The sequence below is a fragment of the Prionailurus viverrinus genome, unplaced genomic scaffold (genome assembly GCF_022837055.1).
Source record: "Prionailurus viverrinus isolate Anna unplaced genomic scaffold, UM_Priviv_1.0 scaffold_84, whole genome shotgun sequence".
Lineage (NCBI taxonomy): Eukaryota > Metazoa > Chordata > Mammalia > Carnivora > Felidae > Prionailurus > Prionailurus viverrinus.
This window is the reverse complement of record NW_025927646.1, coordinates 62,836-75,402: the sequence shown is the minus strand read 5'-3', so window position 1 is coordinate 75,402 and position 12,567 is coordinate 62,836.

Below are 12,567 nucleotides of genomic sequence, written 5' to 3'. Positions count from 1 at the left end.
TTCCGGAGGTCTCCTCGACCAGGGGCTTATCGCCTTGTGTGGTCTTGGCAGCCAAAGAGGGACCCTGACCGGCACCGTCCCTTGTGCCCTCAACTCAGCCCTACGGGGAGACCACTGCCCTACTATGTGGTCACCGCCTGGAACCTCGTGGGACCTAACCCTAACCCTAACCCTACCACAAACCAGGACCCTCCACAGAAACCTAAGCCTGCCTCGACACCTAATCCTGCATTTGAGCCGCCTCCTGGCATGGGCCCTCACTTCAGCCCTTGAGGGAGATCATGAGACCGGAGTCGCTTCGGCCCTGGCGACGTCCCTGGAACGAACCCTAACCCTTGCTAAGGCTCTCTCCTCATGGGGACCCAATTCCAAGTTCGGACAGCATCACGCGCCTGGGGTCCAGAAGCGGTGCAGGCTGACTCAGCATGGAACTTGGAATCTCACCATGTCGTTTCCCAGGCCGGGCTGCAGCTCCCGAGAGGATTCCGGAGGCCTCCTCGACCAGGAGCTTATCGACGTGTGTGGCCTTGACAGCCAAAGAGGGACCCTGACCGGCACGGTCCCTTGTGCCCTCAACTCAGGCCTTCGGGGAGACCACTGCCCGGCTGTGGGTTCGGCGCCTGGAACCTCCTGGGACCCAACCCTAACCCTAACCCTACCCCGTACCAGGACCCTCCACCAAAACCTAAGCCAGCCTCGATCCCTATTCCTGCATTTGAGCCACAGTCTGGCATGGACCCTCATTTCAGGCCTCGAGGGAGATCACGAGACCGGAGTCGATCCTGCCCTGGCGACGTCCCTGGACCGAACCCTAACCCTAGATAAGGCTCTCTCCGCATGGGGACCCAATTCCAAAGTCGGACAGCATTACGCGCCTGGGGTCTAGAAGCTGTGCAGGCAGACTCGGCAAGGAACCTGAAAGCTCACCACGTCGTCTCCAGGCCCGATTGCAGCTCCCGGGAGGATTCCGGAGGCCTCCTCGGACAGGGGCTTATCGACGTGTGTGGCCTTGACAGCCAAAGAGGGACCCTGACCGGGACGGTCCCTTGTGCCCTCAACTCAGCCCTTCGGGGAGACCACTGACATGCTTTAGGTTCGGCGCCTGGAACCTCCTGGGACCTAACCCTAACCCTAACCCTACCCTGAACCAGGACTCTCCACCGAAACCTAAGCCAGCCTCGATGCCTATTCCTGCATTTGAGCCGCATTCTGGCATGGGCCCTCACTTCAGGCCTAGAGGGAGATCACGAGAGCGGAGTCGCTTCGGCCCTGGCGTCGTCCCTAGCCGAACCCTAACCCTACATAAGGCTCTCTCCGCATGGGGACCCAATTCCAAGGTCAGAGAGCATCACGCGCATAGGGAACAGAAGCGGTGCAGGCTGACTCAGCAAGGAACCTGGAAGCTCACCATGTCGTTTCCCAGGCCCGGCTGCAGCTCCAGAGAGGATTCCGGAGGCCTCCTCGACCAGGGGCTTATCGACGTGTGTGGCCTTGACAGCCAAAGAGGGACCCTGACCGGTACCGTCCTTTGTGCCCGCAACTGAGCCCTTCGGAAAGAACACTGCCCTGCTGTGAGTTCGGCGTCTGGAACCACTTGGGACCTAATGCTTCCCCTAACCCTTCCCCGAACCGTTACCATCCACTGAAACCTAAGCCTGCCTCGTTCCCTTATCCTGCATTTGAGCCGCCTTCTGGCATGGGCCCTCCCTTCAGCCCTCGAGGGAGATCACGAGAACGGAGTCGCTTCGGCCCTCGCATCCTCCCTGGACCGAACCCTAACCCTAGCTAAGGCTCTCTCCTCATGGAGACCCAATTCCAAGGTCGGACAGCATCACGCACATAGGGAACAGAAGCGGTGCACGCTGACTCGGCAAGGAACCTGGAAGCTCACCATGTCGTTTCCCAGGCCCGGCTGCAGCTCCCGAGAGGGTTCCGGAGTCCTCCTTGACCAGGGGCTTATCGACGTGTGTGGTCTTGGCAGCCAAAGAGGGACCATGACCGGCACCATCCCTTGTGCCCTCAACTCAGCCCATCGGGGAGACCACTGCCCTGCTGTGAGTTCAGCACCTGGAACCTCCTGGGACCTAATCCTAACCCTAATCCTACCCGAACCAGGACCCTCGACCGAAACCTAAGCCTGCCTCGACACCTAATCCTGCATTTGAGCCGCCTTCTGATATGGGCCCTCACTTCAGCCCTCGAAGGAGATCACGAGACCGGAGTCGCTTCGGCCCTGGCGTCGTCCCTAGCCGAACCCTAACCCTACCTAAGGCTCTCTCCTCATGGGGACCCAATTCCAAGATCGGACAGCATCACAAGCCTGGGGTCCAGAAGCCGGGCAGGCTGACTTGCCAAGGAACCTGGAAGCTCACCATGTCGTTTCTCAGGCCCGGTTGCAGCTCCCGAGAGGATTCCGGAGGCCTCCTCGACCAGGGGCTTATCGACGTGGGTGGCCTTGGCAGCCAAAGAGGGATCCTGACCGGCACCGTCCTTTTGCCAGCAACTAAGCCCTTCGGGAAGAACACTGCCCTGCTGTGAGTTCAGCGTCTGGAACTCTTGGGACCTAACCCTAACCCTAAAGCTTCCCCGAACCGTTACCCTCCACTGAAACCTAAGCCTGCCTCGTTCCCTTATCCTGTATTTGAGCCGCCTTCTGCCATGGGCCCTCACTTCAGCCCTCGAGGGAGATCACGAGAGCGCAGTCTCTTCGGCCCTGGAATCGTCCCTGGACCGAACCCTAACCCTAGCTAAGGCTCTCTCCTCATGGGGACCCAATTCCAAAGTCGGACAGCATCACGCGCATAGGGAACAGAAGTGGTGCAGGCTGACTCGGCAAGGAACCTGGAAGGTCACCATGTCGTTTCCCAGGCCCGGCTGCAGCTCCCGAGAGGATTCCGAAGGCCTCCTCGACCAGGGGTTTATCGACGTGTGTGGTCTCGGCAGCCAAAAAGGGACCCTGACCGGCACCGTCCTTTGTGCCCTCAACTCAGCCCTTCGGGGAGACCACTGCTCTGCTGTGAGTTCACCGCCTGGAACCTCCTGGGACCTAACCCTAACACTAACCCTACCCCAAATCAGGACCCTCCACCGAAACCTAAGCCTGCCTCGACACCTAATCCTGCATTTGAGCCGCCTCCTGGCATGGGCCCTCACTTCAGCCCTCGAGGGTGATCACGAGACCAGAGTCGCTTCGGCCCTGGCGACGTCGCTGGATCGAACCTTAACCCTAGCTAAGGCTCTCTCCTCATGGAGACCCAATTCCAAGGTCGGACAGCAACAAACGCCTGGTGTCCAGCAGCGGTGCAGGCTGACTCGTCAAGGAACCTGGAAGCTCACCATGTCGTTTCCCAGGCCCGGCTGCAGCTCCCGAGAGGATTCCGGAGGCCTCCTCTACCAGGGGCTTTTAGACGTGTGTGGCCTTGGCAGCCAAAGAGGGATCCTGACCGGTACCGTCCTTTGTGCCCGCAACTAAGCCCTTCAGGAAGAACACTGCCCTGCTGTGAGTTCTGCGTCTGGAACCTCTTGGGACCTAAACCTAACCCTAACCCTTCCCCGAACCTTTACCCTCCACTGAAACCTAAGCCTGCCTCGTTCCCTTATCCTGCATTTGAGCCGCCTTCTGGCACGGGTCCTCACTTCAGCCATTGAGGGAGATCACGAGAGCAGAGTCGCTTCGGCCCTGGCATCGTCCCTGGACCGAACCCTAACCCTACCTAAGGCTCTCTCCTCATGGGGACCCAATTCCAAGGTCGGACAGCATCAAGCGCATAGGGAACAGAAGCGGTGCAGGCTGACTCGGCAAGGAACCTGGAAGCTCCCCATGTCGTTTCCCAGGCCCGGCTGCAGCTCCCGAGAGGATTCCGGAGGCCTCCTCGACCAGGGGCTTTTCGACGTGTGTGGTCTTAGTAGCCAAAGAGGGACCCACACCGGCACCGTCCCTTGTGCCCTCAACTCAGCCCTTCGGGGAGACCACTGCCCGGCTGTGAGTTCAGCGCCTGGAACCTCCTGGGACCTAATCCTAACCCTAATCCTACCCCGAACCAGGACCCTAGACCGAAACCTAAGCCTGCCTCGACACCTAATCCTGCATTTGAGCCGCCTCCTGGCATGGGCCCTCACTTCAGCCCTCGAGGGAGATCACGAGACCGGAGTCGCTTCGGCCCTGGCGACGTCCCTGGACCGAACCCTAACCCTAGCTAAGGCTCTCTCCTCATGGGGACCCAATTCCAAGGTCGGACAGCATCACGCGCCTGGGGTCCAGAAGCGGTGCAGGCTGACTCGGCATGGAACTTGGAATCTCACCATGTCGTTTCCCAGGCGCGGCTGCAGCTCCAGAGAGGATTCCGGAGGCCTCCTCGACCAGGGGCTTATCGACGTGTGTGGCCTTGACAGCCAAGGAGGGACCCTGACCGGCACGGTCCCTTGTGCCCTCCACTCAGCCCTTCGGGGAGAGCACTACCCTGCTGTGGGTTCGGCGCCTGGAACGTCCTGGGACCTAACCCTAACCCTAACCCCACCGCGAACCGTTACCCTCCACCGAAACCTAAGCCTGCCTCGTTCCCTTATCCTGCATTTGAGCCGCCTTCTGATATGGGCCCTCACATCAGCCCTCGAAGGAGATCACGAGACCGGAGTCGCTTCGGCCCTGGCGTCGTCCCTAGCCGAACCCTAACCCTACCTAAGGCTCTCTCCACATGGGGACCCAATTCCAAGGTCGGACAGCATCAAACTCCTGGTGTCCAGCAGCGGTGCAGGCTGACTCGTCAAGGAACCTGGAAGCTCACCATGTCGTTTCCCAGGCCCGGCTGCAGCTCCCGAGAGGATTCCGGAGGCCTCCTCTACCAGGGGCTTTTAGACGTGTGTGGCCTTGGCAGCCAAAGAAGGATCCTGACCGGTACCGTCCTTTGTGCCCGCAACTAAGCCCTTCGGGAAGAACACTGCCCTGCTGTGAGTTCTGCGTCTGGAACCTCTTGGGACCTAAACCTAACCCTAACCCTTCCCCGAACCTTTACCCTCCACTGAAACCTAAGCCTGCCTCGTTCCCTTATCCTGCATTTGAGCCGCCATCTGGCACGGGTCCTCACTTCAGCCCTCGAGGGAGATCACGAGAGCGGAGTCGTTTCGGCCCTGGCGTCGTCCCTGGACTGAACCCGAACCCTAGCTAAGGCTCTCTCCTCATGGGGACCCAATTCCAAGGTCAGACAGCATCACGCGCATAGGGAACAGAAGCGGTGCAGGCTGACTCGGCAAGGAACCTGGAAGCTCCCCATGTCATTTCCCAGGCCCGGCTGCAGCTCCCGAGAGGATTCCGGAGGCCTCCTCGACCAGGGGCTTATCGACGTGTGTGGTCTTGGCAGCCAAAAAGGGACCCTGAACGGAACCACCCCTTGTGCCCTCAACTCAGCCCTTCGGGAAGAACACTGCCCTGCTGTGAGTTCGGCGTCTGGAACCTCTTGGTACCTAACCCTAACCCTAACCCTACCCCGAACCAGGACCCTCCACCGAAACCTAAGCCTGCCTCGATCCCTAATCCTGCATTTGAGCCGCCTCCTGGCATGGGCCCTCACTTCAGCCCTCGAGGGAAATCACGAGACCGTAGTCGCTTCGGCCCTGGCGACGTCCCTGGACCGAACCCTAACCCTAGCTAAGGCTCTCTCCTCATGGGGACCCAATTCCAAGGTCGGACAGCATCACGCGCCTGGGGTCCAGAAGCGGTGCAGGCTGACTCGGCATGGAACTTGGAATCTCACCATGTCGTTTCCCAGGCCCCGCTGCAGCTCCAGAGAGGATTCCGGAGGCCTCCTCGACCAGGGGCTTAACGACGTGTGTGGCTTTGAGCCAAAGAGGGACCCTGACCGGCACCGTCCCTTGTGCCCTCATCTCATCCCTTCAGGGAGACCACTGCCCTGCTGTGAGTTCGGCGCCTGGAACCTCCTGGGTCCTACCCCTAAACCTAAACCTAACCCGAACCGTTACCCTCCACCGAAACCTAAGCCTGCCTCGATTCCTAATCCTGCATTTGAGCCGCCTCCTGGCATGGGCCCTCACTTCAGGCCTCGAGGGAGATCACAAGACCAGAGTCGGTTCGGCCCTGGCGACGTCGCTGGCCCGAAACTTAACCCTAGCAAAGGCTCTCTCCTCATGGGGACCCAATTCCAAGGTCGGACAGCATCACGCGTTTGGTGTCCAGAAGCGGTGCAGGCTGACTCGTCAAGGAACCTGGAAGCTCACCATGTCGTTTCCCAGGCCCGGATGCAGCTCCCGACAGGATTCCGGAGGCTTCCTCGACCAGGGGCTTATCGACGTGTGGCCTTGGCAGCCAAAGAGGGATCCTGACCGGCACCGTGCTTTGTGCCCGAAACTAAGCCCTTCGGGAAGAACACTGCCCTGCTGTGAGTTCGGCGTCTGGAACCTCTTGGGACCGAACCCTAACCCTAACCCTTCCCCGAACCGTTACCCTCCACTGAAACCTAAGCCTGCCTCATTCCCTTATCCTGCATTTGAGCCGCCTTCTGGCATGGGCCCTCATTTCAGCCCTCGAGGGAGATCACGAGAGCGGAGTCGCTTCGGCCCTGGCATCGTCCCTGGACCGAACCCTAACCCTAGCTAAGGCTCTCTCCTCTTGGGGACCCAATTCCAAGGTCGGATAGCATCACGCGCATAGGGAACAGAAGTGGTGCAGGCTGGCTTGGCAAGGAACCTGGAAGCTCACCATGTCGTTTCCCAGGGCCGGCTGCAGCTCCCGAGAGGATTCCGGAGGCCTCCTCGACCAGGGGCTTATCGACGTGTGTGGTCTTGGCAGCCAAAAAGGGACCCTGACCGGCACCGTCCCTTGTGCCCTCAACTCAGCCCTTCGGGGAGACCACTGCCCTGCTGTGTGTTCAGCTCCTGGAACCTCCTGGGACCTAACCCTAACCCTAACCCTACCCCGAACCAGGACCCTCCACCAAAACCTAAGCCAGCTTCGACTCCTAATCCTGCATTTGAGCCGCCTCCTGGCATGGGCCCTCACTTCAGCCCTCGAGGGAGATCACGAGACCGGAGTCGCTTCGGCCCTGGCGATGTCCCTGGACCGAACCCTAATCCTAGCTAAGGCTCTCTCCTCATGGGGACCCAATTCCAAGGTCAGAAGGCATCACGAGCCTGGGGTCCAGAACCGGTGCAGGGTGACTCGACATGGAACTTGGAATCTCACCATGTCGTTTCCCAGGCCCGGCTGCAGCTCCCGAGAGGATTCAGGAGGCCTCCTCGACCAGGGGCTTTTCGACGATTGTGGTCTTGGCAGGCAAAAAGGGACCCTGACCGGCACCGTCCCTTGTGCCCTCAACTCAGCCCTTCGGGGAGACCACTGCCCTGCTGTGAGTTCAGCGCCTGGAACCTCCTGGGACCTAACCCTAACCCTAACCCTACCCCGAACCAGGACCCTCCACCGAAACCTAAGCCTGCCTCGACACCTAATCCTGCATTTGAGCCGCCTCCTGGCATGGGCCTTCACCTCAGCCCTCGAGGGAGATCACGAGACTGGAGTCGCTTCGGCCCTGGCGAAATCCCTGGACCGAACCCTAACCCTAGCTAAGGCTCTCTCCTCATGGGGACCCAATTCCAAGGTCGGACAGCATCAAGCGCCTGGGGTCCAGAAGCGGTGCAGGCTGACTCGGCATGGAACTTGGAATCTCACCATGTCATTTCCCAGGCCGGGCTGCAGCTCCAGAGAGGATTCCGGAGGCCTCCTCGACCAGGGGCTTATCGACGTGTGTGGCCTTGAAAGCCAAACAGGGAACCTGACCGGCACGGTCCCTTGTGCCCTCAACCCAGCCCTTCGGGGAGACCACTGCCCTACTTTGGGATCGGCGCCTGGAACCTCCTGGGACCTAACCCTAACCCTAACCCTACCCCGAACCAGGACCCTCCACCGAAAACTAAGCCACCCTCGATCCCTATTCCTGCATTTGAGCCGCCTTCTGGAATGGGCCCTCACTTCAGGCCTCGAGGGAGACCACGAGAGCGGAGTCGCTTCGGCCCTGGCGACGTCCCTGGAACGAACCCTGACCCTAGTTAAGGCTCTCTTCGCATGGGGACCCAATTCCTACGTAGGACAGCATCACGAGCCTGGGGTCCAGAAGCGGTGCAGGCTGACTTGCCAAGGAACCTGGAAGCTCACCATGTCGTTTCCCAGGCCGGGCTGCAGCTCCCGAGAGGATTCCGGAGGCCTCCTCGACCAGGGGCTTTTCGACGTGTGTGGTCTTGGTAGCCAAAGAGGGACCCACACCGGCACCGTCCCTTGTGCCCTCAACTCAGCCCTTCGGGGATACCACTGCCCTGCTGTGTGTTCAGCGCCTGGAACCTCCTGGGACCTAACCCTAACCCTAACCCAACCCGAACCAGGACCCTCCACCGAAACCTAAGCCTGCTTCGACACCTAATCCTGCATTTGAGCCGCCTCCTGGCATGGGCCCTCACTTCAGGCCTCGAGGGAGATCACGAGACCGGAGTCGCTTCTGCCCTGGCGACGTCCCTGGACCGAACCCTAACCCTAGCTAAGGCTCTTTCCTCATGGGGACCCAATTCCAAGGTCAGAAGGCATCACACGCCTGGGGTCCAGAAGCGGTGCAGGCTGACTCGTCAAGGAACCTGGAAGCTCACCATGTCGTTTCCAAGGCCCGGCTGCTGCTTCCGAGAGGATTCCGGAGGCCTCCTCGACCAGGGGCTTTTCGACGTGTGAAATTTTGGCAGCCAAAGAGGGACCCTGACCGGCACCTTCCCTTGTGCCCTCAACTCAGCCCTTCTGGGAGACCACTGCCCGGCTGTGGGTTCTGCGCCTGGAACCTCCTGGGACCTAACACTAACCCTAACCCTACCCCGAACCAGGACCCTCCAAGGAACCTAAGCCAGCCTCGATCCCTATTGCTGCATTTGAGCCGCCGTCTGGCATGGGCCCTCACTTCAGGCCTCGAGGGAGATAACGAGACCGGAGTCGCTTCGGACCTGGCGACGTCCCTGGACCGAAACCTAACCCTAGCTAAGGCTCTCTCCTCATGGGGAGCCAATTCCAAGGTCGGACAGCATCACGCGCGTGGGGTCCAGAAGCGGTGCAGGCTGATTCGGCATGGAACTTGGAATCTCACCATGTCGTTTCCCAGGCCCGGCTGCAGCTCCCGAGAGGATTCCGGAGGCTTCCTCGACCAGGGGCTTATCGCCGTGTGTGGTCTTGGCAGCCAAAAAGGGTCCCTGACTGGCACCGTCCCTTGTGCCCTCAACTCAGCCCTTCGGGGAGACCACTGCCCTGCTGTGAGTTCAGCGCCTGGAAACTCCTGGGAACTAACCCTAACCCTAACCCTACCCCGAACCAGGACCATCCTCCGAAACCTAGCCTGCCTCGATCCCTAATCCTGCATTTGAGCCGCCTCCTGGCATGGGCCCTCACTTCAGCCCTCGAGGGAGATCACGAGACCGGAGTCGCTTCGGCCCTGGCGACGTCCCTGGACCGAACCCTAACCCTAGCTAAGGCTCTCTCCTCATGGGGACCCAATTCCAAGCTCGGACAGCATCACGCGCCTGGGGTCCAAAAGCGGTGCAGGCTGACTCGGCATGGAACCTTGAATCTCACCATGTCGTTTCCCAGGCCCGGCTGCAGCTCCAGAGAGGATTAGGGAGGCCTCCTCGACCAGTGGCTTATTGATGTGTGTGGCCTTGGGCCAAAGAGGGACCCTGACCGGCACCGTCCCTTGTGCCCTCAACTCAGCCCTTCGGAGAGACCACTGCCCTGCTGTGAGTTCGGCGCCGGAACCTCCTGGGTCCTACCCCTAAACCTAAACCTAACCCGAACCGTTAGCCTCCACCGAAACCTAAGCCTGCCTCAATCCCTAATCCTGAATTTGAGCCGCCTCCTGGCATGGGCCCTCACTTCAGCCCTCGAGGGAGATCACGAGACCAGAGTAGCTTCGGCCCTGGCGACGTCGCTGGACCGAACCTTAACCATACCTAAGGCTCTCTCCTCATGGGGACCCAATTTCAAGGTCGGACAGCATCACGCGCCTGGGGTCCAGAAGCGGTGCAGGCTGACTCGTCAAGGAACCTGGAAGCTCACCATGTCGTTTCCCAGGCCCTGCTGCAGCTCCCTAGAGGATTCCGGAGGCCTCCTCGACCAGGGGCTTATCGACGTGTGTGGCCCTGGCAGCCAAAGAGGGATCCTGACCGGCACCGTCCTTTGTGCCCGCAACTAAGCCCTTCGGGAAGAACACTGCCCTGCTGTGAGTTCTGCCTCTGGAACCTCTTGGGACCTAAACCTAACCCTAACACTTCCCCGAACAGTTACCCTCCACTGAAACCTAAGCCTGCCTCGTTCCCTTATCCTGCATTTTAGCCGCCTTCTGGTATGGGTCCTCACTTCAACCCTCGAGGGAGATCACGAGAGCGGAGTCGCTTCGGCCCTCGCATCGTCCCTGGACCGAACCTAACCCTAGCTAAGGCTCTCTCCTCATGGGGACCCAATTCCAAGCTCGGACAGCATCACGCACATAGGGAACAAAAGCGGTGCAGAGTGACTCGGCAAGGAACCTGGAAGCTCACCATGTCGTTTCCCAGGCCCGGCTGCAGCTTCCGAGAGGATTCCGGAGGCCTCCTCGACAAGGGGCTTATCGACGGGTGTGGTCTTGGCAGCCAAAGAGGGACCCTGACCGGCACCGTCCCATGTGCCCTCAACTCAGCCCTTCGGGGAGACCACTGCCCTGCTGTGAGTTCAGCGCCTGGAACCTCCTGGGACCTAACCCTAACCCTAACCCTACCCCGAACAAGGACCCTACACCGAAACCTAAGCCTGCCTCGACACCTAATCCTGCATTTGAGCCGCCTCCTGGCATGGGCCCTCACTTCAGGCCTCGAGGGAGATCACGAGACCGGAGTCGCTTCGGCCCTGGCGACGTCTCTGGACCGAACCCTAACCCTAGCTAAGGCTCTCTCCTCATGGGGACCCAATTCCAAGGTCGGACAGCATCACGTGCCTGGGGTCCAGAGGCGGTGCAGGCTGACTCTGCATGGAACTTGGAATCTCACCATGTCGTTTCCCAGGCCCGGCTGCGACTCCCGAGAGGATTCCGGAGGCCTCCTCGACCAGGGGCTTATCGACGTGTGTGGTCTTGTCACACAAAAAGGGACCCTGACCGGCACAGTCCCTTGTTCCCTCAACTCACCCCTTCAGGGAGACCACTGCCCTGCTTTGGGATCGGCGCCTGGAACCTCCTGGGACCTAACCCTAACCCTAACCCTACCCCAAACCAGGACCATCCACCGAAACCTAAGCCTGCCTCGACACCTAATCCTGCATTTGAGCCGCCTCCTGGCATGGGCCTTCACTTCAGCCCTCGAGGGAGATCACGAGACCAGGATCGCTTTGGCCCTGGCGACGTCGCTGGACCGAACCTTAACCCTAGCTAAGGCTCTCTCCTCATGGGGACCCAATTCCAAAGTCGGACAGCATCACGCGCCTGGGGTCCAGAAGCGGTGCAGGCTGACTCGTCAAGGAACCTGGAAGCTCACCATGTCGTTTCCCAAGCCCGGCTGCACTCCCGAGAGGATTCCGGAGGCCTCCTCGACCAGGAGCTTATCGACGTGTGTGGCCTTGGTAGCCAAAGAGGAATCCTGACCGGCTCCGTCCTTGGTGCCCGCAACTAAGCCCTTCGGGAAGAACACTGCCCTGCTGTGAGTTCTGCGTCTGGAACCTCTTGCGACCTAAACCTAACCCTAACCCTTCCCCGAACCGTTACCCTCCACTGAAACCTAAGCCTGCCTCGTTCCCTTATCCTGCATTTGCGCCGCCTTCTGGCATGGGTCCTCACTTCAACCCTCGAGGGAGATCACGAGAGCAGAGTCGCTTCGGCCCTCGCATCGTCCCTGGACCGAACCCTAACCCTAGCTAAGGCTCTCTCCTCATGGGGACCCAATTCCAAGGTCGGACAGCATCACGCGCATAGGGAACAGAAGCGGTGCAGGCTGACTCGGCAAGGAACCTGGAAGCTCCCCATGTCGTTTCCCAGGCCCGGCTGCAGCTCCCGAGAGGATTCCGGAGGCCTCCTCGACCAGGGGCTTATCGACGTGTGTGGTCTTGGCAGTCAAAGAGGGACCCTGACAGTCACCGTCCTTTGTGCCCTCAACTGAGCCCTTCGGGGAGACGACTGCCCGGCTGTGGGTTGGGCGCCTGGAACCTCCTGGGACCTAACCCTAACCCTAACCCTACCCCGAACCAAGACCCTCCACCGAAACCTAAGCCTGCCTCGACACCTAATCCTGCATTTGAGCCGCCTCCTGGCATGGGCCCTCACTTCAGCCCTCGAGGGAGATCACGAGACCGGAGTCGCTTCGGCCCTGGCGACGTCCCTGGACTGAACCCTAACCCTAGCTAAGGCTCTCTCCTCATGTGGACCCAATACCAAGGTCGGACAGCATCACGCGCCTGGGGTCGAGAAGCGGTGCAGGCTGACTCGGCATGGAACTTGGAATCTCACCATGTCGTTTCCCAGGCCCGGCTGCAGCTCCCGAGAGGATTCCGGAGGCCTCCTCGACCAGGGGCTT